Source organism: Scyliorhinus torazame, chromosome 11 (genome assembly GCF_047496885.1).
Source record: "Scyliorhinus torazame isolate Kashiwa2021f chromosome 11, sScyTor2.1, whole genome shotgun sequence".
Lineage (NCBI taxonomy): Eukaryota > Metazoa > Chordata > Chondrichthyes > Carcharhiniformes > Scyliorhinidae > Scyliorhinus > Scyliorhinus torazame.
Genome location: NC_092717.1, coordinates 221,300,759 through 221,326,442, shown reverse-complemented (window position 1 = coordinate 221,326,442; position 25,684 = coordinate 221,300,759).

Sequence of the window (25,684 nt, the reverse complement as noted above, 5' to 3'; positions counted from 1 at the left end):
CTCCTCCTTCCCCCTCCTCCTTCCACCCTCCTCCTCCTCCTCCTTCCACCCTCCTCCTTCCCCCCTCCTCCTCCTCCTCCTTCCACCCTCCTCCTTCCCCCCTCTTCCTTCCCCCCGTCCTCCTTCCCCCCGTCCTCCTTCCCCCCTGTCCTCCTTCCCCGTCCTCCTTCCCCTCTCCTCCTCCCCCTCTCCTCCTCCCCCTCCTTCCCTCCCTCCACCTTCCCCCTCCTCCTTCCACCCTCCTCCTCCTCCTTCCACCCTCCTCCTCCCTCCTCCACCCTCCTCCTCCTCCTCCCCCCTCCTCCTCCTTCCCCCCTCCTTCCTCCTTCCCCCCTCCTTCCTCCTTCCCCCCTCCTTCCTCCTTCCCCCCTCCTTCCTCCTTCCCCCCTCCTTCCTCCTTCCCCCCTCCTTCCTCCTTCCCCCCTCCTTCCTCCTTCCCCCCTCCTTCCTCCTTCCCCCCTCCTTCCTCCTTCCCCCCTCCTTCCTCCTTCCCCCCCTCCTTCCTCCTTCCCCCCTCCTTCCTCCTTCCCCCCTCCTTCCTCCTTCCCCCCTCCTTCCCCCCTCCTCCTTCCCCCCTCCTCCTTCCCCCCTGTCCTCCTCACCCCCTCCTCCTCACCCCCTCCTCCTTCCCCCTCCTCCTCCCCCTCCTTCCCTCCCTCCACCTCCTTCCCCCTCCTCCTTCCACCCTCCTCCTCCTCCTTCCACCCTCCTCCTCCTCCTTCCACCCTCCTCCTCCTCCCTCCTTCCCCCCTCCTTCCTCCTTCCCCCCTCCTTCCTCCTTCCCCCCTCCTTCCTCCTTCCCCCCTCCTTCCTCCTTCCCCCCTCCTTCCTCCTTCCCCCCTCCTTCCTCCTTCCCCCCTCCTTCCTCCTTCCCCCCTCCTTCCTCCTTCCCCCCTCCTTCCTCCTTCCCCCCTCCTTCCTCCTTCCCCCCTCCTTCCTCCTTCCCCCCTCCTTCCTCCTTCCCCCCTCCTTCCTCCTTCCCCCCTCCTTCCTCCTTCCCCCCTCCTTCCTCCTTCCCCCCTCCTTCCTCCTTCCCCCCTCCTTCCTCCTTCCCCCCTCCTTCCTCCTTCCCCCCTCCTTCCTCCTTCCCCCCTCCTTCCTCCTTCCCCCCTCCTTCCTCCTTCCCCCCTCCTTCCTCCTTCCCCCCTCCTTCCTCCTTCCCCCCTCCTTCCTCCTTCCCCCCTCCTTCCTCCTTCCCCCCTCCTTCCTCCTTCCCCCCTCCTTCCTCCTTCCCCCCTCCTTCCTCCTTCCCCCCTCCTTCCTCCTTCCCCCCTCCTTCCTCCTTCCTCCTTCCCCCCTCCTCCCTCCTTCCTCCTTCCCCCCTCCTCCCTCCCTCCTCCCTCCTCCTTCCCTCCTCCTTCCCCCCTCCCTCCTCCTTCCCCCCTCCCCCCTCCCTCCTCCTTCCCCCCTCCCTCCTCCTTCCCCCCTCCCTCCTCCTTCCCCCCTCCCTCTTCCTTCCCCCCTCCCTCTTCCTTCCCCCCTCCCTCTTCCTTCCCCCCTCCCTCTTCCTTCCCCCCTCCCTCTTCCTTCCCCCCTCCCTCTTCCTTCCCCCCTCTTCCTTCCCCCCTCTTCCTTCCCCCCTCTTCCTTCCCCCCTCTTCCTTCCCCCCTCTTCCTTCCCCGCTCTTCCTCCCCCCCTCCTCCTCCCCCCCTCCTCCTCCCCCCCTCCTCCTCCTCCTCCTCCTCCCCCCCTCCTCCTCCCCCCCCTCCTCCTCCTCCCACCGCCCTCCTCCTCCCACCCCCCTCCTCCCCCCCTCCTCCTCCTCCCACCGCCCTCCTCCTCCCACCCCCCTCCTCCTTTCTCCCTCCTCCTTCCCCCCCCCCCCCCCCTCCTTCCCCGTCCTGGGGCCACGCCGTCTGGACTTCAGCCCATCCGGGCCGTTGAATAGCGGGGGGGCCCGGAGAATCGAGAATCGAGACTGAGCACCTCGGCTGATTCTCCGGGTGGCGCGGCGCCGACCTCGATGACGCTGTTCTCGTCGGTTGGGAGAATGGCGGAACGGTATTGAACCGGCATCGCGCAGAAATCAGGTGCAAACGGCGATTCTCCCAGCCGGCGCGGCATGGGAGAATCCTGCCTGTGGCCTCTGATCCGGAAGTGTGGGGTCCCTTTCAGTAGCTGGAGCTGCGAGCTCCATGATAGCTGCCTGCTAGCCCCTTGCATGACAGCCAATCTGTGGCCTTTTGACGGCAGTTTTCCTGCCATAAAAAACCACAGTTTGCACAACGGCGTGGGGACGTAATAATAGGCTTTTATTGTCACAAGTATGAAGTTACTGTGAAAAGCCCCTGATGTGTTGGGTAAGCTGGGTCTGCGGGGACTGCGGTTACTGTAGCAGAGAGAGAGAGACGGGCTTCCAACACTTGAAGAAATGCCACTCTATTTTATTAAACTCTTAACTATTAAACATGCTTGAACTGTGGGTTGACACTATGCGGAGTTGACTGGTGACCTGAGGCTAACCTGACCAGACTATCTTACTACCACATGGTGGATGTTCTAGTTGTTGCTCACAGGCTCTGACTGTCTCAGAGACTGCATCCCAAGAGAGCGAAAAACTAGTGCCCCCTGGTTATATAGTGGCCGTGTCCTGTCTGGTGATTGGCTGCTGTGTTCTGTATGTTCATTGGTCATCCTTTGTGTCACTCACTGTCTGTCTGTGCACCATCATATACTTGTGTGTATATTATGACATCTCCCCCTTTCAAAAAATGTGTGTGTGTATCAATAAATAGTGGATGTGTGTATGAGCCCGACTATGTACAAAGTATGTGAGCGTATTTACATGAGTAGGAGCTGAACTAGAGACAAAATACGTGAGCGTATTTACATGGGAAAGTGTCTAGTGCAGATAGAGTGCAGATAACAAATTAGGAAGAAACAATCTGTACAGATGTGTAAACGCAGCACAGGGCAATGCAACATTCAGTCTATAAGTTCAGTCTCTGTGGCGGGCGACGAATTCTGGTTGACCGCCTCAAGGGTGGGTCAGGGGCCGCCTGCACTGGAATGGGCAGAGCTGCGTCCAACGTAGACGGTGGCAAAAGAAACGGCAGATCGGTGACCTCTTGGAAGGGTGTGCCCTGAGGAATCAGCAGGCGAGGCGGGACATCACGTTCAGGAGGCGGGCGTGGAAGCAGCGGCGGTGCCCGTCTATTACAGCGAAGAAAAGAGCCATCATGCATGTGAACGAGAAATGATCTGGGGGCCACTTGCTTGACCACCACAGCTCTGGCAGACCAGCCACCGTCAGATAGCTGAACACGAACTCGGTCAGCAGGGACCAAAGCAGGGAGATCTGTGGCGTGGGCATCATACACTGACTTGCATTGGGCCCGAGACAGTTGCATTCTTTGCAGGACCGGACAATTGTCAAGGTCCGGGACGTGGATAGCTGGCACCGTCGTCCGTAGTGTGCGGTTTATTAGCAGCTGTGCTGGGGACAGGCCAGCAGACAAAGGAGTCGCCCTGTAGGCTAGCAGTGCCAGGTGAAAATCTGAATCCGAATCAGCAGCTTTACACAACAGTCGTTTTGCAATGTGTACCCCCTTTTCTGCTTTCCCATTTGACTGGGGGTAGTGGGGGCTCGAAGTGACGTGCGTGAAATTGTACCGTCGGGCAAAATCTGTCCACACCTGACTGAAGAAGCACGGGCCATTATCTGTCATGACCGTAAGTGGAATGCCATGACGGGCAAAGGTCTCTTTGCACGCCCTGATGACTGTTGCTGATGTGAGGTCATGCAGTCTGACCACCTCGGGGTAATTTGAAAAATAGTCCATGAGGAGGACGTAGTCCCAGCCTTTTGCGTGGAAGAGATCAATGCCAACCTTGGTCCATGGGGACGACACCAGTTCATGCGGCTGCAAAGTCTCTTTTGGCTGAGCCGACTGGAACCGTTGGCACGTTGGGCAATTTAGGACAGTGTTGGCAATGTCGTCATTGATGCCAGGCCAATATACTGCCTCTCGGGCTCGCCGGCGACACTTTTCCACCCCCAGATGACCCTCGTGGAGTTGGCCGAGGACGAGCTCTCGCATACTCTGTGGTATTACTATCCTGTCCAGTTTCATTAGTATGCCATCGACCACTGCCAGGTCGTCTTTTATATTATAGAACTGTGGGCACTGGCCCTTCTGCTAACCATCTGTGAGATGGCGCATGACCCGTTGGAGTAAAGGATCCCTGGCCATCTCTTGACGAATCTGCACGACCCTTTCGTTAGTGGCCGGAAAGTTGGATGCAGAACTCAGCATGGGCGTCGATCTGGCAGACGAAGTCTGACTGCTCGCAAGGCGTGGTGATGGAGCAAGAGAGTGCATCGGCCACAATGAGCTCCTTGCCTGGGGTGCAGACCAGGTCGAAATCATAGCGTCGGAGTTTGAGGAGGATATGCTGTAGGCGTGGCGTCATATCGTTGAGGTCCTTCTGTATGATGTGAACCAGTGGCCTGTGGTCCGTTTTGACCGTAAACTTGGGGAGTCCATACACGTAATCATGGCATTTGTCAATCCCCGGGAGGAGGCCCAGGCACTCTTTCTCGATTTGTGCATATCACTGCTCAGTAGGGGTCATGGCTCTGGATGCATATGCGACTGGGGCCCAGGAGGAGCATTCGTCGTGCTAGGGGAGTACTGCCCCAATGCCAGCCTGGCTCACGTCGGTTGCGATCTTCGTCTCCTTGGCAGGGTCGAAAAACACCAGGACCGGGGCCTTGGTGAGTTTCGCACTGAGCTCACGCCACTCTCGCTCATGTGCGGGGAGCCACTTGAAGTCGGTGTTTTTTTTTTTTACAAGATTGCGGAGAGCTGTGGTGTGAGATGTAAGGTTGGGGATAAACTTCCCAAGGAAGTTGACCATCCCTAGGAAGCGGAGGACCACCTTCTTGTCCTCCGGTGTCTTCATAGCATTGATCGCCGACACCTTATCTGCGTCTGGCTGCACAGAGAACTGCGAAAAATGGTCGCCGAGGAACTTTATTTCTGCTTGACCGAACGAGCACTTGGCTCTGTTGAGTCGGAGGCCATGCTCATGGATCCTATGGAACACTTGCTTGAGGCGATCGATGTGTTCCTGAGGAGTTGTGGACCAGACAATTATGTCATCGACGTACACTCGCACCCCCTCGATGCACTCCATCATTTGCTCCATTATTCGGTGGAACACCTCCAAGGCGGAGATGATGCCAAAGGGCATCCGGTTGTAACAGTAACAACCAAATGGGATGTTAAAAGTGCAGAGCTTTCGACTGGATGCGTATAGCTGTATCTGCCAAAACCCCTTGGAGGCATCCAGCTTCGTGAATAGGGATGGGGTAATGTTCCCTCATGATGTTACGATTCAAATCTTTGGGGTCGATACAAATGCGATGTTCCCCTGACGGTTTTTTGACACAAATCATGGAGCTAACCCAGTCCGTGGGTTCCATGATCTTAGAAATGATGCCCTGGTCCTGGAGGTCTTGCAGCTGCTGTTTGAGGCGGTCCTTAAGGGGTGCCCGACGCGGTGCATGAACCACGGGTGTGGCATTCGGTTTCAGAATTATCTTGTATGTGTAGGGGAATGTGCCCATACCCTCGAAGACGCTGTGGTATCGTGCTATGATGTCATCTAATTGGGTTTGAAAGTTGGCATCTGGCGAGGCTGCTGGCTCAGCGGGCGACATGGAGTGAACCCGCTGCACAAGATTCAGGAGTTTACAGGCCTGAGCACCGAGCAAGGAAGCTTTGTTGGACCCTACTATTTCGAAACACAGGGTGGCTCGTGAGGAACGATAAGAAACCACAAGCTGGCATGAGCCACTGGCAGCAATGGCACAGCCATTGAAGTTGATAAGTTGGCAGGCCGATGGAAGAATGCTCGGCTTGACGTGGATGGTATCCAGGTCAGACTTCGAAATGAGGTTCGCTGAAGCACCAGTGTCCAACCTGAAGCATATGCGAGCTTCATTGACCGTAAGGGTGGCACACCACTCGTCGTCCAGATCAATGCTGAGCACTGGGAGTGAATTAGCCTTTTTTTTGGAAAGCATCGTATGCTTGGTGATGATGCCCACCCGGAATGGGGATGTGAGATCCTTGGTGTCGGGATCTGGAACCATGTCGGAGTCGGAGTCTGCAACGAGTTGCTGCACTGACCGGACATTCCTGCGCTGCGGCTGGGATCCGTGTGTGGTGGGCAGTTGAGCAGATCTGCACAGGGCTGCGTAGTGGCCAAGCTTGCCACACTGGAGACAGCGTCGAGATTTCGCAGGACATTGCTGCTTTCAGTGGGCGGAGCCACAGTTGTTGCATGTCATGACGCCGAAGAAAGGACGTTCCGTGCGCCACCGCACATGCGCGGTGCAGTCGAAAGATGTGCGCACATGCGCAGTTCGATCCTCGGCCTTGCCGTCCCCTCGGTCGTTGAGCGCATGCGCAGGAGCCCGGGAAAAGCGCGCAAAATGGCTGCCCACATCCAGACTCAGACCCTGGAGCTGTTTTACGGCCTGCACCGGCTCCGCATCGTGGGGGCCTTGCCGCGCCATCTCTGCCGCCTTGATATGTGAGTACCGGTTGTTAGCGTGCTCATGGAAGACGCAGGTTTCGATGGCGATGGTGAGGGTGAGCTGCTTAACTTTGAGGAGTTGCTGGCGAAGGGGATCGGAATGGACCCCGAAAACTATCTGGTCGCAGATCATGGAGTAGGAAGTGGAGCTGTAGTTGCAGGATTGCACGAGGATACGGAGATGGGTTAAGAAGGACTGAAAAGGTTCATTCTTACCCTGAAGACTCTGCTGGAACACATAGCGTTCAAAGCTCTCATTGACTTCAATGTCACAGTGGCTGTCGAACTTCAGCATGACTGTTTTGAACTTTGTCTTGTCCTCACCTTCAGCAAAGGTGAGGGAGTTAAAAATGTGGATTGCGTGGTCCCCGGCTGTAGAGAGGAAGAGGGTAATCTTTCTGCTATCGAGGTCGATGGCTTCAAGATACAGCTGAAACTTCTGCTTAAAAATCTTCCAGTTCGCACCGTGGTTGCCGACGATGCGGAGCGGCGGGGGAGGGCGGACGCTGTCCATGTTACCGGATGGCTGATCGCTGGTCAAAGGTAGACTATCTCAAGGTGGGTCCGTCAAACTCAAACATAACTCACTGGTACCATGATGTGTTGGTTAAGCTGGGTCTGCGAGGATTGCGTTTACTGTAGCTGAGAGAGAGACAGGCTTCCAACACTTGAAGAAATGCCACTCTATTTTATTAAACTCTTAACTATTAAACATGCTTGAACTGTGGGTTGACACTATGCTGAGTTGCCTGGAGACCTGAGGCTAACCTGACCAGACTATCTTACTACCACATGGTGGATGTTCTAGTTGTTGCTCACAGGCTCTGACTGTCTCAGAGGCTGCATCCCAAAAGAGCGGGAAAACTAGTGCCCTCTGGTTATATCGTGGCCGTGTCCTGTCTGGTGATTGGCTGCTGTGTTCTGTATGTTCATTGGTCATCCTTTGTGTCACTCCCTGTCTGTCTGTGCACCATCATATACTTGTGTGTATATTATGACAGCTCCTAGTCGTCCCATTCCGGTGCCTCTTCGGGTAAGCCGGCACAGGAAGTGAACCCATGCTGCTGGCCTTGTTCTGCATTACAAACCAGCTGTCTAGCCCACTGGGCTAAACCAGACATAGTTCCAAAAATGGAGAATCCAGCCCATGGTCTCTGCGACATCTGCAATGTGATGGTGATTTGCAAACTGCCTGGCCCCTTTTGAAATCTAACATAAAGGTTTTGCAGTACAACATGAAGAACTATGGTGGCTTTGCCACTTGAGTGGACGTACGATTCTAGATGACAAGAGTCCTCAACTGCTATCCCAGGTGGGGTGAACAGAATTTCTTGCTGAGTTTGGGTTACCTCTGTCATATGTACAGATATACCGTACTATCTGAGTATTAGTCTGCAGTGGCTGTTCTCTCCCTCTGTCGCTAAACCCCTCTCCTGCTACTCCATCCCCCAGCTTAGCAAAGTGATACTTGCTGTTGCTCCCATTCTGCAGTGCAACTAGTTCACTGGCACCATAGATGCCTCCTACTTTGATCCCTACTAAACTCTTGACTGCTCCCTCTGTTTAATATCGCTGGTGTCAATGACATGATATGTGTGTGGAGTGCAGGCTGACTAAGTCTGCAAGAACTGCAAGGACCCTGTTAATGACGGGTTTGTATGTCAGCGTATTTCCAAATGGTTTATGCATGGAAGGAGTTTTAGGGGCGACAGTCACTACCTCACTGTTAGTGTTAATATATAAAATTACTACAGCTAAATGCACAGTTAAAGCAAACACAGCCCTAATGTAATGAAGAATTTGTCCCCATTAATCTTCCAGTCGTGAAATGACTTGCACATAATTTGAAACCCTAAGTGCTGATGGCAATTGATGTTCTCATTGGTGATTGTGGCAATAGCAGTGAAGCATTAAGGTTAGCTTCAGATTAAACATCTCAGAGACAATTTGCAGATGACTGCTCCAACTTGGTTTGTTCCAAGACTGCACAAACCCGACAAGGTGATGAATACTAAGCAGCAGATGGGTGGCTAACACATATGGAATCCATTCGCTCTTTCAGCTCAGCTGCAGGAATGAGGAGAACTATACATTGAAAAACACAATGCACCCAAACAAAATTACATCTAACCATTGCGAAAGACAAAGAGCTGGATTGGAAGATAGCGGTAACAGGAAGAGAAAAGGTAATGGGTGACATTCCTTGGATCGTATGTAGCTAGATAAAAACATAGAAACACAGAAAACAGGAGCAGGAGGAGGCCATTCAGTCACTTCGAGCCTGCTCCCCCATTCATTATGGTCATGGCTGATCATCCAACTCAATAGCCTAATTCCACTTTCCCCCCCATATCCTTTGATCCCCTTCGCCCTTAAGTGCTATATATAACCACTTCTTGAAAACATGAAAATGAAAATCACTTATTGTCACGAGTAGGCTTCAAATGAAGTTACTGTGAAAAGCCCCTAGTCGCCACATTCCGGCGCCTGTTCGTGGAGGCTGGTACAGGAATTGAACCATGCTGCTGGCCTGCCTTGGTCTGCTTTCAAAGCCAGCGATTTAGCCCTGCACTAAACCAGCCCCTATGTTTTGTAATGTTTTGGCCTCAACTACTTCATGTGATAGCGAATTTTGCAGGTTCACCACTCTCTGGGTGAAGAGATTTCTCCTCATCTCTGCCCTAGAAGGACAAGTGTGCCCAATTCAGTGAAGGTAGCGGATATTGTGCAGGGCATAAAGATGACGATTGTGCCAATTTTTATCCATTGTCAAATTTGCAAACGATTCATGCAAGAATCTTAATCCAGAACCCGGGCAGCACGGTAGCATTGTGGATAGCACAATTGCTTCACAGCTCCAGGGTCCCAGGTTCGATTCCGGCTTGGGTCACTGTCTGTGCGGAGTCTGCACATCCTCCCCGTGTGTCCGTGGGTTTCCTCCAGGTGCTCCGGTTTCCTCCCACAGTCCAAAGATGTGCAGGTTAGGTGGATTGGCTATGATAAATTGCCCTTAGTGTCCAAAATTGCCCTTAGTGCTGGGTGGAGTTACTGGGTTATGGGGATAGGGTGGAGGTGTTGACCTTGGGTAGGGTGCTCTTTCCTAGAGCCGGTGCAGACTCGATTGGCCGAATGGCCTCCTTCTGCACTGTAAATTCTATGATAATCTATGAAACCCAATTTGACATTGCATTACATTTTCATAGTTGTAGGCTTGATACTTCTCAGTGAATTCAGGGGCGGTGGGATGATTTATCAACAAACAGTTTTATTCTAGTTTGTGCATCAACATGTTGACCGTGTGGCACTAACGTGAACTTCCCAAGAAACATTTCAACAAAAAGAAATGTAGCAAATACTTTTTTTTAGACTGTAATTTGGAATTTTTAACTTCCTAATTACCTAGTGGTAAACAGATTGAAGGCCAAGAGAATCTTTGGTCCCAGACAAAATACTCTTTGGAGCCAATTTCTGGATTAGCTGCCTCAGTGACACCCAGTCGCAAGACTGAAACTCTGGACGGTAACCAATCAAAGGACTCATCTTGATTTCCCTGACCTCTGTTCCCAAACTTTTGAGTCATGTAATTGTCAAGGATGCTCAGAGATTGACAGCACACATCACTGTTCCTGTGTAAATTGGATTCATCAACATAACGTACTACCGCAGTCACAGTAACGAATATTCAATCTGGAACCAAATAGTACGAGTTGCTTCAAAGTGGCAGCAGAGTTCTCATTATTTATCAATAGTGTTACGATCCTAGTTGATGTTATAACTGGACAGGAAGATCCCAGAATGGAACTGTGGCTCATAAGACTGTAACTTTCTTTTATAAAACTATCACAGTACTGCTGGTACTGGAAACAGGAAAAAAAACATTTATTAAACATGAAAAATTGGATTATACTATACTCCTTTACTTCCCCCCCTTAGAACAAACACACACAGATTTAAATGTTAACATGCATTACAAAGTACACCTTGAGCTACAATGGTCTCATTAACACAAAGTATCTTTTAAGCACACAGAATGACTGGTCAAATACACGTTGAACCCGAAGTTCATGTTTGTGAATGTCTCCACAGAATCCCCTACCCCACCAGAGATGATCACATGAGAGTTTCCAAACTCCACTCCCAAAAACACGCATTAAAATCTCTCATAATAGTGGTTTTTCTCAGCAGTTTGCATTCCAAAATCCCAGTCCAAGTTTTACAAATGACTCTTATAACACAAGCTTCCGCTCCACCTTTAGCATCGAGTCCAGAATTTTACATCGCCCCCATTTAGAGCCATAGAATCATAGGACGGGTTTCTCTGTCGGGATTCTCTGTTTTGCCAGCTGGTGAATAGGGGATTCCCATTGTGGGGCAGCCCCACGCTGTCGGGAAACCCCCGGGCTGCTGGCAAAACGGAGAATCACAACGGCGGAGAATTCAGCCCATAGAATAGAACCATAGAATTCCTACAGTGCAGAAGGAGGCCATTTGGCTCACCGAGTCTGGACTGATCCTCTGAAAGTGTACTCTACCTATACCCTCTACCCTACCCTACCCCCATAATCCCACCTAACCTGCACATCCCTGCACACTAATGGACAATTTTATCATGGTCAATTCACCTATCCTGCACATCTTTGGACTGTGGGAGGAAACCAGAGCACCCGGAGGAAACCCACGCAGACACGGGGAGAAAGTGCAAACTCCACACAGACAGTGACCCAAGGCTGGAATTGAACCCGGATCACTGGTGCTGTGAGGCAGTAGTGCTAACCACTGAACTACCATGCCGCTCCTTTCCTTTGTCTTTTTTTTTTTAAATTTAGAGTACCCAATTATTTTTTCCAATTAAGGGGCAATTTAGCATGGCCAATCCACCTACCTTGCACATCTTTGGGTTGTGGGGGTGAAACACACGCAGACACGCGGAGAATGTGCAAACTCTACATGGACAGTGACCCAGGGCCGGGATTTGAACCCGGGTCCTCAGCGCCGTAGGCAGCAATGCTAACCACTGTGCCACCGTGCTGCCCACTTTCCTTTGTCTTGACTGTTTTTAGACAAACTCCAAGATCCAGCCACCGATTTCCATTGTTATTTCAACTCACGTTCCATTGGCTGCAGTAAAGTTTGCACAAAACTGAAAATCACTTCGGATATCTTTCTGGCAATTCAGTCTTATTCTTATCTCTGCCTGTCTTTACTGAACAGTGGTCTGTTCTAGTACCTTTTTCTTCATTTGTCTAGTTTCCTTAACTAGCTGTTCTTCAGATATCTGCCCTTGGTTTTCTTAACCACTGCTCCATGGCTTGACTTTTTTGTCGCAAAGCTGAGAGAGATGTTCCCTCTCTAGCCTTCCAAACCAAATCTTTCTTGCACAGCTGTGAGAGCTGCCTTCTCTCTCACTATCTATCTTCAACTGCAATCAATTTAGTTAAGCTTAAACTTAAAAACTTCTCTACCTTATAAGGCCCCAGTTGCTAAGGAATGACTCATCCTTCTCTAGATTTTTATTTGCTCTTCATGCTGCAACCCTCTACACGCCCAATAGAATCACAATTGGAATTTAACCAACCTCACTCAGACAAACAACCTTGTCGAGCATGAATCTAACTGTTGTGTTATGGGCGAGGCTTTTCAGAACCCCAAAATGTATCATGGAGTTCAACCAACCTATCCCTTTAATGGATTTGTTGCTTTTCCGAGCACACGGCTTGTTCTCTAGGTGTGGGATTACAATTATGGACACGTGGGTTTTTAAACACAAAACACTGTTTATTCCATGAACTCAACTTAACATCTTAAATAAACATTGGATCTCTTAAAACCTCTTACTTCAAAGATAACTCAGAAAATATTGCAACAGTAAATACTTCCTTAAAATGTTCCTTCAAACTTCCAAGAGACTTAACACCTTTAAACAAAATCACATCAGGTTAAAGGATATATATTTTTTCTGTAGAATGGCAGAGACTGTCGCAAACTGGCTTTCAACTTTTAAACTGCTCTCAGCAAAACCAGCCAGGCACTTTTTTAGCTGCTCTCAGCAAAACCAAACTGCAAAACTATGTTATGGGGAGGAATTGCTGTGATTGTTACTTTTAATCATCTAATGCATTGAAAATGAAAATCTTTTGCTGAATTTAGTGATCAGAACACTTGTTCCTCAATGTGTTTCTTCTCAAGCAGTCTAATGCTGCTGTGCTATGGTTCCACATGCAGCTAGTGTTCTGCACGTAGCTGTCTCCCATATCCAAGAATTGACCATAAGTGTCGGCAAATGAGTCAACTCCAATGTCGTCACATATGTTCCCAGTTCTGTTGCTACCCAATGCCTAGCATGGGTCAGGAGTTAGCATCCTGATTAATTTTCTTTCCCTCTCGAGGACAGTTGTAGCAACCTGATAGCTATTCCACTAAGATCAATGGAATCAACACAGACTGGAACCCTCCCTCCTCATGGGCAGGAAGGCCAGAACTGATTTTACGGTCATCAGGTTCCGGGAGAGATATCCAGCCTTCAAGAGCTGCTGGCCAATTAGATGACAACTTTGCTAAGCTTGGGAAGGAGTAGCAGGAGAGGCGGTTGAGGGCAAAAATGAGAGGACCATGAACTAATTATCACTACTCAGATAGTGCAGTGTGTGATAACATTATGTTTGGGTGATGCATTCCACCATTTCGATTACAACACCCCTTTTCATTCCCTTCCAGTTCATTGGCCAACAGCTCTCCAGTCCCAGTAGCATCAGGGCCAATGTTGCAGTCCCTGGCAAGAGGGTGGCGAGAACATGTGTGGGCAGGGAGGAGCATGGAGGGGTCCTCTGTTGGGCAAAAGGCGCCCAAACAGGAGCGTACTCTCACAGCCACCAGCAAGGCCAGCAGGGTTCACCTGGCAAATACCAGGGGCAATGGGAAGAGACTCTTCGGCAGCCATCAATTAGCCATTTAAGCACCTCAATTTGCCCAAGGATGGCCATCTGCCCTGCCACATGGCATTCCAGAATAGGTGGGTAGGTAAAAGGTAAGGCATTTCCCCGGCTATACCACCTGATTTTACACTTGCTCCTCACTCACAATCCCACTCCCCGGGAACATAAACATTCCTGCCACAGACTACAAAATGAAACCCTGAGGCCTCCTGTTTTTCTGAATTAGTAATGACCCAGCACGATTTTACTCACTAGGGTATCAAGAAACTATTTATTTGTATTTAATATACACAGGAAAAGGATTTCCCAACAGAAAGCAACAAAATATTTAAGAAACTAGCGGTGCTGAGTTACCTCAATGAGTTAATGGGTAACCCGGTTTGGTATTTACAATGAGGGGAGGTCGTGGTCTAGTGGTATTGCCACTGGACTAGTAACCCAGAGACCCAGAGTCATGCTCTGGGAACCGCCCACCATGGCAAATAGTGAAATTTGAATTCAATTAAAAAATCTGGAATTAAAAGTCTAAAGGTGACCATGAAAACTGTATTGATTATTGTAAAAAGCCATCTGGTTCACTAATGTCCTTCAGGGAAGGAAATCTGTCGTGCTTACCCGGTCTGGCCTACATGTGACTCCAGATCCACAGCATTGTGGTTGACTCTTAAATGCCCTCAGGGATGGGCAATAAATGCCGACCCAGCCAGCAACGCCCACGTCCCATGAACGAATAAAATAAAAAAATTAAATGGGGGCTGAATTGGATGGTCTCTGAAACAGGCATTGTGGGGATCTTGATGTACCATTGTCACACACCCATTAAATCTAACTCTGGCAACATGCCAACTTCATATTGATACCTGTCAGGACTACGGAAGTGCTAGCCTGCACAGCTTAAAGCTAGTCTATTATTACGATCTCAGACCAGGCCCCAACAGTGGCTACGATACTGAACCAAAATCTCAATATTTTAATTTATTTTTAAAGACTGTGGGGGAAGAATGATTTGCTCCAAGAGTGACTGCATGATAATATAGGGCTTTGGTATTTATATAACAAAACTTTGTTATGAATACAATATTAAATTTTTAATTTCACACTCAAAAAGAACAGCTTACAATTACCCCTCCACACAACTACACAATTTCCTATTAAATAACAGAAAAAGAAACATACAGCTCTTAATTCATCTTAAAATTAGCAGGGCATAGCGTAATACTTGTTTCATAAAACAGATTAGGCTCCGGTTGGAACCCCTTCAGTCTCGGGTTGAATATCTTTCAGCCTCTTCCTTGTCTTCGGACAAGACTGCTCTGCTTTCAAATATTATTACCCTTTGTTTTTTAACTAACCTATTTGGAAAGAATTGTGGAATTAGAGTCAGACAGATCAGAACTCAGCTCCTCACTCCCTCTCTCTCAAAGCCTCTCCAAACTCACTGCCTCTCTGCACTTCTGAGCTCCACCCAGCAATGGCTGTTTAGCACAGGGCTAAATCACTGGCTTTGAAAGCTGACCAAGGCAGGCCAGCAGCACGGTTCAATGCCCGTACAAGCCTCCCCGAACAGGCGCCGGAATGTGGTGACTAGGGGCTTTTCACAGTAACTTCATTTGAAGCCTACTTGTGACAATAAGCGATTTTAATTTTTAATTTTTCAATGGCCTCATCTCCCCAAGCTGAAAAAAACATTGATTCTCTGTTCCGCCGCACCCGTTTTCTGGTGTGCCACGCCCCCGTCGGCAGCAGGATCCTCCATCCCGACAGCCGGCCAATGGAATTTCCCATTGTGGGCACCCCCACGCCGTCGGGAAATCTGTGGGAGTGAGTGCACTGCCAGCGAAGCGGAGTCTCCCGCCGACGGAGATCCAGCTGACATCCTCATATCCATGATATGAGATCCAGCTGACATCCTCTGGATACTGGACGAAAACCCCAATATTTTAGTTTATTTTAAGATTGTGTGGAAAGAATGATTCTCTTCAGGAGTGATGGCATGAAAAAATAAGGCTTTGGTATTTCTAAACAAGACCTTTATTATAAATATGTCTTATTAATATATGTCTTCGGATGGGACTGCTCTGCTTTAAAATATTATTACTCTTTTCGCCCTATCCTACTAGGAAAGAAAACTGCCTTTATCTGTGGTCTATAAAACACAAGAGTTGCCAGATCAGACTTCACTTCCAAAAGCCTTTTCTGCAAAACCCTGTCTCTCTCCACAGATTTCTCCAAAACTGCCCCTCTCCACAGCTTCTCAAAACGTCTCTCTGCATTCCTTGGCTCCACCCAGTAACAAACTAATCTCCGCAAGCTAAAAAAAAACAATTATCACTGCAGGCTGCAAAAGCACATTTGCTCCAAGAGTGACTGCATGATTATATAGGGCTTTGGTAACTATTTTCACCTTACAAGATGGTTAGCCTTGCAATCGGACTTCTTGCCCCCATTTTCTTGATATTGTGGAGGCCAGTGTGTGGAGACATGACGGTGTTTGTCCAGCCCGTTAGCTCCCCCTACTGCTCAATGCTGATTGATTGAGTTGCTAAATGGCAGTGCTGGAATCAGTATTGTCATGAAGAAGTTGAGAATTAGTCCATAAACCTGAGCAGAGGGGCAGGAATAATTGTGGGCTTATACTTTTCCACAACTTTTTAATAGTTAGCATAGCAAGCCATGGAGAAAGTTATGAAAAAAATATGCGGCAGCTTGCTCTTTACTTAAGGGTTATTTGTCTCTGCTCACCATTTTATTTGAGGTCGACTAATAATCTGAGGTTGGACTAATAATAAAGAGAGATGTAAAACAGGCTGCTGGTTTTCTATTGTCCATTTCGTTAACACATAAAGTCAAAATGACCCTCGTTGAAGTTAACATGAACAAGTTAACGACTGCATTGGGAGACCTTGGGCTGGATTCTCCACTCCCACGCCGAAGTGGCCGCGCCGTCGTGAACGCCGTCGAGGTTCACGACGGCGCGGAACGACCCCAGTCCCGACAGATTCAGGGCCTCAGAATAGCGGGGGTGCCGGAGAATCGCCATTTTCGGTGTCTCCGGCGATTCTCCGGCCTGCGAAACTCGACCGGGCCGTTCCCACCGCTTGGGAGAATCGCGGGAGGGCGTCGGACCGGCGTCCCCGGAGATTTTGGCGGCCCAGGCGATTCTCCCAACCGGCGTGGGAGTGGAGAATCACGCCCCTTAGACTCAAACAATACAGAAGGAGAACATCTGGAACATCATTGCCTGTGCTGGCTCTCTGCAACGGTGGATTTACAATGAAACACACCATGCCAAGACACAGGGCCCTGACCAATTGGGGGGCCCTGCGCCGGGCCAGTGTGTTGGGCATCCAATCGGAGGATGATTACTCTGCATTTGCTGATAGGCTCATCCTAAGGTTCGGCGCAGACTTGCGAGGCCGAATGGCCTCCTTCTGCACTGTAGCGATTCGCTGCCTGGTATTTGGTAGGTAAGCTTGGATTTTGATTCAGCAAATATTCATACAGACGTGTTTATGCAAGTGAAAAAACTGTGATCAATTTGTGCATTTTTGTGGCCTTTGCGTTCTGGGGGCTCCACGAAATGGAAATCCACCTCTGGCTCTCTGAAGGTAGTGTACAATTAGTACCCTTCCTCAGCCCTATCCCCATTATCTGACAATATTTTGCCTTTCACAATGCTTATCCACTTCACTTTCAAAAATGACTATGGGTTCTTCGACTACCATTATCTTTGGCAGGCTCTTCGTGTTGAAAAATAATTCTTCCAAACTCACCTTTATTCTTTTGGCGAGGATTTTAAATTTCCATCCTCCAGTTACTAAATCACTAACTATAGAAATAACTTTTCCCAATTTACCATCTCCATGTCAAAACAACATAAATATTAACCAGCAAGTCAAAAGTATCTTGAGAAAAAAAAATCAATCCTCAGAGTATGTTGAGAGTTAATAAGCAAATTTTATTCACCATAGTCATATGATTAAGAGGACTCACCTACTAGGAAAATAAAACAAGTAAATGATTTATGATGACTCTGAAATCCTTTTGCATTCGAAAGTCAGCAAGCATAAAGTTTCAGTGGAAATGCTTCATTAATGTATTTTATGCAGGAGGGTGCATTTGCTTAATTGGCTGTTAAAAATAACTTGAGAGCGCCTATATCTTTAAGTTCACAGTTTATGAGATGTTGTGTTATGCACAATTGCTTTCATAATACTGGCTTTGATATGAACACACCATCCGGACTTGGTTCTATATCACCGTTCTTTCACAGACTGTGGGTCAAAATCCTAGAACTCCCTTCTCAAACGGCACTGTGATGTTATGATCCTGGCCACTGTTAAAATGGGACAAGTCAGATCCCCGAGTGAAACCTGGCTCGATAGATCCTAACTACTGTTTTAGAAACTGTGGAAGAACATAGAACAGAGAACATAGAAAATACAGCACAGAACAGGCCCTTCGGCCCACGATGTTGTGCCGAACCTTTGTCCTAGATTAATCATAGATTATCATTGAATTTACAGTGCAGAAGGAGGCCATTCGGCCCTTTGAGTCTGCACCGGCTCTTGGAAAGAGCACCATACCCAAACTCAACACCTCCACCCAACACCAAGGGCAATTTAGACATTAAGGGCAATTTATCATTGGCCAATTCACCTAACCCGCACATCTTTGGACTGTGGGAGGAAACCGGAGCACCCGGAGGAAACCCACGCAGACACGGGGAGGACCTGCAGACTCCGCACAGACAATGACCCAAGCCGGAATCGAACCTGGGACCATGGAGCTGTGAAGCAATTGTGCTATCCACAATGCTACCGTGCTGCCCTTAAGAACAAATAAATCTACACTATATAATTTTACCGTCATCCATGTACCTATCCAATAGCTGCTTGAAGGTCCCTAATGTTTCCGACTCAACTACTTCCACAGGCAGTGCATTCCATGCCCCCACTACTCTCTGGGTAAAGAACCTACCTCTGATATCCCTCCTATATCTTCCACCTTTCACCTTAAATTTATGTCCCCTTGTAATGGTGTGTTCCACCCGGGGAAAAAGTCTCTGACTGTCTACTCTATCTATTCCCCTGATCATCTTATAAACCTCTATCAAGTCGCCCCTCATCCTTCTCCGCTCTAATGAGAAAAGGCCTAGCACCCTCAACCTTTCCTCGTAAGACCTACTCTCCATTCCAGGCAACATCCTGGTAAATCTTCTTTGCACCTTTTCCAGAGCTTCCACATCCTTCCTAAAATGAGGCGACCAGAACTGTACACAGTACTCCAAATGTGGCCTTACCAAAGTTTTGTACAGCTGCATCATCACCTCACGGCTCTTAAATTCAATCCCTCTGTTAATGAACGCGAGCACACCATAAGCCTTCTTCACAGCTCTATCCACTTGAGTGGCAACTTTCAAAGATGTATGAACATAGACCCCAAGATCTCTCTGCTCCTCCACATTGCCAAGAACTTTACCGTTAACCCTATATTCCGCATTCATATTTGTCCTTCCAAAATGGACAACCTCACACTTTTCAGGGTTAAACTCCATCTGCCACTTCTCAGCCCAGCTCTGCATCCTATCTATGTCTCTTTGCAGCCGACAACAGCCCTCCTTACTATCCACAACACCACCAATCTTCGTATCGTCTGCAAATTTACTGACCCACCCTTCAACTCCCTCATCCAAGTCATTAATGAAAATCACAAACAGCAGAGGACCCAGAACTGATCCCTGCGGTACGCCACTGGGAACTGGGATCCAGGCAGAATATTTGCCATCCACCACCGCTCTCTGACTTCTATCGGTTCGCCAGTTCGTTATCCAACTGGCCAAATTTCCCACTATCCCATGCCTCCTTACTTTCTGCATAAGCCTACCATGGGGAACTTTATCAAATGCCTTACTAAAATCCATGTACACTACATCCACTGCTTTACCTTCATCCACATGCTCCTCAAAGAATTCAATAAGATTTGTAAGGCAAGACCTACCCCTCACAAATCCGTGCTGACTATCCCTAATCAAGCAGTGTCTTTCCAGATGCTCAGAAATCCTATCCTTCAGTACCCTTTCCATTACTTTGCCTACCACCGAAGTAAGACTAACTGGCCTGTAATTCCCAGGGTTATCCCTAGTTCCTTTTTTGAACAGGGGCACGACATTCGCCACTCTCCAATCCCCTGGTACCACCCCTGTTGACAGTGAGGACAAAAAGATCATTGCCAACGGCTCTGCAATTTCATCTCTTGCTTCCCATAGAATCCTTGGATATATCCCGTCAGGCCCGGGGGACTTGTCTATCCTCAAGTTTTTCAAAATGAGTAACATGAAGAAAGTTACTGAACAAATTCATAGCAGTCTACTGATGAACTTTTAAGACAAAGAATAAAAAATGTATTAAACAAGAATAATGAATTATATTACACCAAACAAAAAAGTTGGAAAGACCTCAATGCAAAACCAATAAAATAATTCAAATATTCGCTATTCCTTTACTCTAGAAATATCTTTACATACACGTAAACCAGTGAAGAGTTACCACTGGTTTTATACAAAGGCCTCTCATTTTGGATTGGCATAGTAGCAAAGAGTTTTCTTCCGGTGAATCCCTGAGCGTTCACTCAATGCTTTTCACTCAACTCATATCTCTCCCTGAGACTCCACCTCCCCCCCACCCCAAGAAAACACACTCTACACCATACTGTATCTTCAACTACAGAGTCAAAAAATAAGTTCCCTGAACTCAGTCTTCCAATAGCTTCTCCACTAAATTGATCACTTTACTGAGTACTACAACTAATTGTTCAGTTAACTACTGCCCCACTAGCCTTGAAGTTTTTCTTCTTGCAGAGTTTGCAAAATCCCTGTCTTCTCTCCCTGCAACCAAACTCTCTTCTCTTCTCCTTTCCTTTGTGTCTGTGACCACTTGACCACTATCACTAGGCAACTATAAAGTTTGTTCTACTTTGTGTTTCTTTCTTTCTACAATCACTAAACATTTAACTCATCTCCCACAAACAAACCCAAAAGACTTCACCTTTCAGCCAGGAGTCCATCCAGACTTTCTGGCACCAAGGTTCACAAACAAAACCTAAATGTAATTGGAACCATTTTTACCTTACTTAACACAACACTAATATATGAAGTCAACTTAAAAAGTATACATTGTTCCTAACACAACCCATAGGAAAAGAAAACAAAAAGTCATTTTTCAGAGGAGCTTTCATTTTCCGTTAAATCTTCTATCACCATCTCCACCTTAATTATACAGACCTTACTCTAGCAGGAACAATGTATTTACATGAAATATTCAAGGAAACATTACTTCTCAATAAAAATTACATTTCACACAAGTCCATTCTGATCACGACATCTATTTCCTCCACATTTAAACTCTTGATAATCTATAGAATCCCTACAGTACAGAAGGAGGCCATTTGGCAATCAGGTCTGCATCGACCCTCTGAAAGAGCACCCTACCTAGGCCCACTCCCCACCCTATCATCGTAACCTCACCTAACCTGCACATCTTTGGACACACTAAAGGGCAATTTTAGCATGGCCAATCCACCTAACCTGCACAGCTTAGGATTGTGGGAGGAAACTGGAGCACCCGGAGGAAACCCATGCAGACACGGGAAGAACATGCAAACTCCACACTGACAAGTCACCCAAAGCTGGAATTGAACCCGGCTCCCTGGGGCTGTGAGGCAGCAGTGCTAACCAGGGTGCTACCATGCTGCATCTGCTATATTGGCTCTTCCTGCTACATGAATAATTTTCAAATTATACGGTTGGAGCATTAAACTCCAACAAAATAGTGTCATTAAAAGCAAATTACTGTGGATGCTGGAATCTGAAAACAAAAGAGAAAATGCTGGAAAATCTCAGCAGATCTGGCAGCATCTGTAAGGCGAGAAAAGAGAAAACGTTTCGAGTCCAGATGACCCTTTGTCAAAACTAAAAGGCAAAGAAAGTGGGAGATATTTATTGCTGGAGGAACAGCATCTCATCTTCCGGTTAGGCACGCTACAGCCTTCTTGTCTCAACATCAAATTCAACAACTTCAGAAGATTAGCTCGACCCCACCTCGACCCCTTTGTTTTCATTCCATTTCATTTTAACTGTCTTTTACCTTTTCTTTCTTTCTTGTCTTTCTTTATATATCTTTTCCCCACTCTTTCCCCTATCGTATCCCCATCCTTACCTTTTCTCCACTTTGCTTCCCCCCTCCCCCCCTTTTTCTCATTTTACGTCTCTCCCACACAGTCCCCCCCCCCCCCCCCCCCGGCCCCACCCCCACCCCCCGCCCCACCCCCTTCCTCCACAGCTACATATGTCTGATTTTAGCTTCTCTGCTGCTTGGTCTTTCAAACCTTTTATTCTCTCTGGGGACTGCCATTAGCACTCTCTTCCCTTGGTTTCTGTGGCTATGACTCATATTTCATTCCCTCACCCAAAAGTATAAATATCTCCCACTTTCTATGCCTTTTAGCTTTGACAAAGGGTCACCTGGACTCAAAACGTTTTCTCGCCTTCCAGATGCTGCCAGACCTGCTGAGATTTTCCAGCATTTTCTCTTTTGGAAATAGTGTCAGTTTCTTGGTTTGAAACTTTGCCAAATAAGATAAAGGATTTTGGTCCATATAAATAATAGTGTCTGCAGAGTCATTAGATCTGTTTATTTTCAAAATGTTATAGCGGCAACACCATGCTCAAAGTCCCCGTTTCCAGTTGAATACTTTGGCTGGCCAAGAATTCAACTCCTGATAAAAATAACTAACTGGCCATTTGTTCCCCATCTTGTCCTCCTGTAATAAAACTACATCAACACTTATGTCACCTGTATCAACTGCCAAATTAAGAAGTTTCACATAATTGACACAACAGTGACACCTGGAAACATCCTCTCTACATTCACCCTGTCAAGATACCTCAGGATCTTATATGTTTTGATCAAACATTATCACATTAATTTTGCGATAGTACATACATAATTGCTGTGACCCAAATGGTTTCAGTACCATTACAACAGGTGAACTCCAGCTACTGTGACTCCGTTCAATAATGCAATTTTCCATCATGAACTTGATCTCTTCTCTCACTTGGGCTGAATTCTCTGGATTTAGTCTGTAAAGATGCTGGTTTATGGGTAACGCATCCCTGAGATTAGGATCACGTCTGGTAAAAGATAGTTTTCCCAGTTTATTCACACAATTCTATTCATGAGTTTGTAATAGCACTCATTAATCACCTCGACTTTCTGGAAGATTGTTTAATATTACATCTAAACTCTTACGCTCTGTATTAACCAATCTGATTACCGGAGGGTTCACTTCAAAATTTTCGACTTCTGACTCATTCCCGGTGTCACAATGGTTAGCACTGCTGCATCACAGCATCAGGGACCTGGGTTTGATTCACTGTCTGTGAGGAGTCTGCACTTTCTCCCCGTGTGGGTTTTTTCCCGGTGCTCCGGTTTTCCTCCCACAGTCCAAAGATGTGCAGGTTGGGTGGATTGGCCATGCTAAATTTCCCCTTAGTGTCTGGGGTCATGGAGATAGGGTGGTAGAGTGGGAGAGTCGTTCAGAGGTTCGGTCAGACTCATGGGTTGAATGGCTTCCTTCTGCACTGTAGCGATTCTATGATTTATAATTCCTATTCTTAAATTCTTTTTTTCACCCCCTACTTCTGGCAAAATTTTACTACATTTTTAACTATATCTTTATACAATCCTGGCCAATAAAACATTTCATTATTTTAGCCTGCATTTTTCCAGTACATAAGTCAACTGCCATCCAAATTTCATGAGCTGCTTGTAAAATTTATTACGATTCTCAGGTAGAATGACCACCAGATGAGCTACTGCCCATTCCTCATCTGCTGGTCTTTGAGGTGGTCTCCATTTCCCCTATCACTATACCTTTTAAATAATAACACATCTGATTTGTTAGACGTTTAGCTGCTGCTGTATAAAGCGTCAAAGGTTCTGCTCCTTTTCCACAAACACCTTTATTACACTTTAACAGCCTCTGCACAAAACCCAATCATCATATCACCTGACACAAAGGCCAACTGAAGCCCCTTTACATATCAGTGTCAATTATTGGATACTTAACATAAATGAGACAACTAATGGAATGTCTCTTAACCCTTAACTTAACAATCTCCCCTACCTTGGAGAAAAAAAATAATTAGGTGAAAACAAAATTTCAAGAAACTCAAAAACACACACGCAATTTCCCCCCTTCTTTTTTTTCATTTTCTTTTGGAAGAAAACAAAACAGTCACAGGAACAGGCGCCCTTCATTGACAATATTCAAAGGTTTCTGTGAACTAGCCCCTCTTTTTGTAAAACAGTCTGACAATTGATATCTACTGTTGACCCATTTAATTTTTGCTATTTCCCCTCTGTCCAACATCTGCTTCAAACTTGCAATGTCTATCCTTAACATTTTTTCATTGACACTTTTTGTAGAGTGCGCATTTTCCCACAGGGATTTATTGTCAATGTGACAGTCAATAGGTATATCACCCAAATCCCCTAATCCCAAAATTTTTGTCAATACTTGAGATATATAAAAGGCCATATCCACCGCCTCTACAAGTCTTAAAGTCTCAGCAGCCAAAGTATTTTTGACTACTCTCCTTATTTTCTTTGTTTCCCACACAAAAAGGAAAATAATAAAACCTCCTGCGCTTGAAACCCGATCACATAAATTTGCATAGGACGCATCACTATAAACTATGAGTTTCAAGTGCCTATGGTCACCTAAAACCGGGAACCTCAAAACACACTCCTGCATTTTTAGTTTGTCCAAAGCTTTATTTGCTCTTATTATGTCGTCCACTTTGGGATCATTCATTTTTGTACTCAACTCTAAGACATCAAAACTCACATCCGGTCTAGTCTGTCTACCTAACCAATTCAGTTGCCCAATTAAACTTGCTCTTGCTCTTTTCCACAGTCTGTGTTGGCCTTTAAATTACTTGACTGTGCTAGAGTGAGCAACATGGATAGGCTCCTGGTTTTCACAGGAGTTCTGTTTGCGGATAAGGATATCTTAAGCTTTAAAAAAGTTGCTCTTTTACCATCAAGGAGTCCAGGTAACATTTTAACCAGTCAATTCCACACACAGTAGATGTGCAGCCACTGTCCAATACAACACAATTGAAGGATTCTGCAACCAACACCCTCATTACTGCGTAAAACTGGTTGTTAATAGGACAATGCCTTCTTACTAGTCACTATCTTTTTCCCCTTCTGACTCTTCCGTGTCATGTGTCACTTCAAACACTCTATTATAACATGTTGGACAGTTGAAAACATAATGGTGTTGCCAATTTGGATCGGAGACGCCTATAATGTTGCTCTTTTTAACTGGATACTGATATGACAGTTATTAATGATGATATTGCTTTTCAGAATCACCAGGTATCAGATGATACCGCCACAAGGTTTAATCAGATATCGATCAAAGACCCAACAACCAGTTAGTTAGTTCAAGTTCAATAATAGTTTATTTACACACAAGAATTACTGCGACATGCAATATAAAACACTACAAGCTAAATTACACCTAACACTACAACAACCTGTACTTAACTTCAGGCACCCAGCTTTATGCAGAGGAACAAGTCCTTTGTTCGGATCTTGCGTGGCTGGGTCTGGAGAAGTCACTTCATTTCTGCTGGGCTTATCCGTCTGGCAGCGATCGTTGGTCTTGAACTTGCTTCTGGTCGCAGTGCTGCAATTGGTATCAGGCGTAGGCCGGGCCAAGACAGTGCCGGTGCGCCGGGGCCAAAAGAGACCGAACACATGGCAGTGTCTCTTTTTATCCTTCGGTGGTTTCGCGCTCTTTTGGCCGGTCCTTAGCTTTGGACCCAATAATTCGGCAGACTTCGATTACTGCCTTCAATTTTAGCCAATAAAGGGGAGGGTGCCTTGATGGCTCGGCGTGTCCTGAGCGGTCATTGACCTTGGCTGTTTGGGCTTCCTGGGTGAATGGAGTGGCGCCGATGAATCTGGATCTGTATCTGACACCTGAGTACAAGTCTTTTGTTCTGGAGAAATGGGCCATTAAATCCGGTGGGGGTTCCGATAGTGTCTGGTTATCTAGTGGCAAATATACAGTTAAGCTTTGAGTTCGTCTGGATCCTGCATTGGCCATATTTCCAGTGATTCTTTGAGTGGCAA